The sequence below is a fragment of the Patella vulgata genome, chromosome 6 (genome assembly GCF_932274485.2).
Source record: "Patella vulgata chromosome 6, xgPatVulg1.2, whole genome shotgun sequence".
In the NCBI taxonomy this organism is placed as follows: domain Eukaryota; kingdom Metazoa; phylum Mollusca; class Gastropoda; family Patellidae; genus Patella; species Patella vulgata.
This window is the reverse complement of record NC_065884.2, coordinates 30700849-30704066: the sequence shown is the minus strand read 5'-3', so window position 1 is coordinate 30704066 and position 3218 is coordinate 30700849.

Genomic DNA, 3218 nt, shown 5'->3' with positions numbered 1-3218 from the left:
CAGCCGGTCGTGTCCTTGTGACGGGTGCATTACCAAATAATGTTGATCTCTTGCACAACGATTATCGTACACGCACTGTGCATGACTAATCAGAATATTATATAAAAAGTACCGTTGCTAACGAAGACTATTGTGTAAATATTTTGATAAAACATATAGAAAGGAAGGAAATTTCCGATATGACCTGGAATAGCCCATAAATATTTATATGACCTGACACTATATAGCGGACACAAAAATGAAAACCAAACAAGTGTAACCACCATAAGCAATTATAATTACGATTACTATCTCATTTTTAACATCTGCTAACGAAAAAGAGAATTTACATTATTATACATTATTTTTATTGGGCAACAAACCAGGTCGTTTACATAGGCAAGTAAGAACAAATGTCTACAATTTTAATGTAATGATCGCAATCGACATTCCTTAAAAAAAAATCTCGGTATTTTACGTTTAAGGGCTGGGCAATCGTGACGTGTTTAAATTTGTAAACACTCCACGAGCGTGATGTAGTTGGATAGAATTTCGGGTATCTTCTTTACTTATTTTGGTTGTTTGAAACAAGTTAATTATTGATCATCTATTGAATGAAAACGGATCAATATATATTGATAAGTCACAGTTTTGTCTACTGTCTATTATATTTCCATTTCTTTCTTTTATCTAGTCTGGTAATCGTGTCGATTTACGTATGGTGATAGAGATATTCGAGTATACTGTTGTTAAATATAAACACATTCAGAGGCTTGTTTGTACGAAATATATAGCAGGAGTATTATCACTTTATTCATCTAATAATAGATATGACAATATAAAATCAACAGTCATAACTTAAGTTAGAATTGAAGTTAAATAATGTTTGAACCCAAATGATTTTTAATAATTGTGCTTTTGATTGTCTACGTGTAATTAAGAGAGAGAGAGAGAGAGATGTGGTTTAATGTCCACTCGACACAGACTAGGTCATTTCAGGGCTAACATATGGTTTAATTTTATTTCAATAATTCGCCTGCGCGTAGGGGTCTTGAGCAGAGGACCCGGAGAAAACCCACGAGGTTGGACAGGCTAAGTTGAGAGAAGAAAGATGATATAACCCCAGCCCTAATATCACTTCATTTTCAAAAGAATTATCTCATATTGATGAGGGGGGTCGAGGCAGTCGAGCGGTAAGGGAACTCAACTCTCAACAAGAATGTCATGGTTCAATTCCCGTAGTGGACCGAGGAGACAGTATCTTAGGGTTTCCAATTGTCAGTGTTGCCCAGTCCTTGGAATGAAACGAAAAACAGAGATCCACCCGTGTTCAGTCTGGAGTGCACTTAAAATAACTTTTGAGAGTTGGAATTCGACGAAGAGTGAACGTAAACGTCACTAACGGCACACCTTACTACATAACAATAACTGTGTGATAGCCTCAAAATGACTGAAATATTCTCTTGATTCCAACTCATCTTGAACGCAATTCCTATCACATTGACTCCCCTTGTTGTTGCTGGATTTTGCAAAGCAGATTTCATTTTATCTGCCGGCATCGTTATGCTTCTATTAAAATAACACAAATTTAATGAATAACACAAATCAGGGTTCCTGCCTGTTTTGTACTGAATCCACATAGATATTTAACACGGTATTCTCAAATACCGACCATATCAGCTAATTAAAATGCCTTCCCAACAGAATATGCAAATCTCCTCGAGTACATACAAATGAATGCACACCAAACACTTTTACTTACCAAAATACACAATCTTCAGTAATTATATGAATCTAACTCCACTCAGCGATCCAATTTATGTCCTGTTAGGTTAAAGCCTAGTACAACATATTTCTGTTTCACGTAGCTAACAAGCTAAATGGCGGCAGTGTATAATCATAAATAAAGGTACGCTCTTTATATCTGTCAGTCCTAGAATGTGTGTTTACGTACCTCAGTTATGTTAACAACGTAACTCCCTGGTGCCGTCCGTCTACACAATTCCTTCAAGTAACGCTCTACTGATCGTTACAGTTCTTGAATAATGCTGCAATACATCGCGGTAATAGCCTTTCTTTGGCACTCTCTTTGAGGTTTAATGAATTTAGGATCAAATAACCAAAGGTTAGGCGTGATTTATATGATTTTATGTGCACACTATATATATCCAGAGATTAAGCATATGGTTTTAGTTTTTAAAACATAAAAGAAATAGGTTTATAATTCATTTAAATAACTTGTTACGTTCATGGATACAAGTACATTTATATTTATAATAAATATCATATGCCATTACTTACTATGAAATATAGATTTTAATTTACCAGCTACGACTAGATAGTTTCATATTACATTTTATGTCATTAAGGAAGGCTTTAGTACTCATTCAGGGATTTCGGATTGTGTGCTGTACTCGGTTTTGTTGAACAGTAAAGTTTAGTTTCGACAGTAAAAAGGCACTAATCAGTTTTAACATTTTGCATTTTGATAATTGCCAAATTAACACAGAATAAAAAGTCAATGTAAACATATTTGCCCCATTTCCCTATTTTTTGAGAAAAATGCAGAGTTTGCCATTTCGGACTTTCCGTTCGCCAATAATTAAAATAGACAAAGAGTTTTAATATTTTAATATTAAAACGGATTATCTAGAGAAATAGATCAGCTTTTTCAAACTTTGAATATGAATTCAAAATTACTAAATTAAAAATGAAATCTTAATCCTTTAATGGTTGTAACTTCAAATTATTCTGATTTTCATATATATTGCAGAATATAGCTTATTTTATTAATAAAATACCATTTTCAACAACATTACGACATATTTTCCATTCACTTTTCTCATTCTTAATCGCGTCCTAATTGATACAGTATTTTACAGTACATTAATATTGGATATTTTAATCTCATTTTATTGACGATTAACATTTATAAGGTTTTTCTTCGCAGTTAATGTTAGTCATAGTCTGTGGAAAAGGGAGATAACTCTGGAATGGAAGGCCACTGAACACTGAATATCGATAATGTTTGTCCTCTCATGACCCCACCCGGTTGTACGTGGCAAGGAGTAGGGTCGCCTGTCCAACCTCGTGGGTTTTCTCCGGGTCCTCCGGTTTCCTCCCACTGCTAAAGACCACTACGCGCAAGCGAATTATTGAAATAAAATTAAAACCATATGTTAGTACCGAAATGACCTAGTTTGTGTCGAGTGGACGTTAAACCCCATTTCTCTATCTCT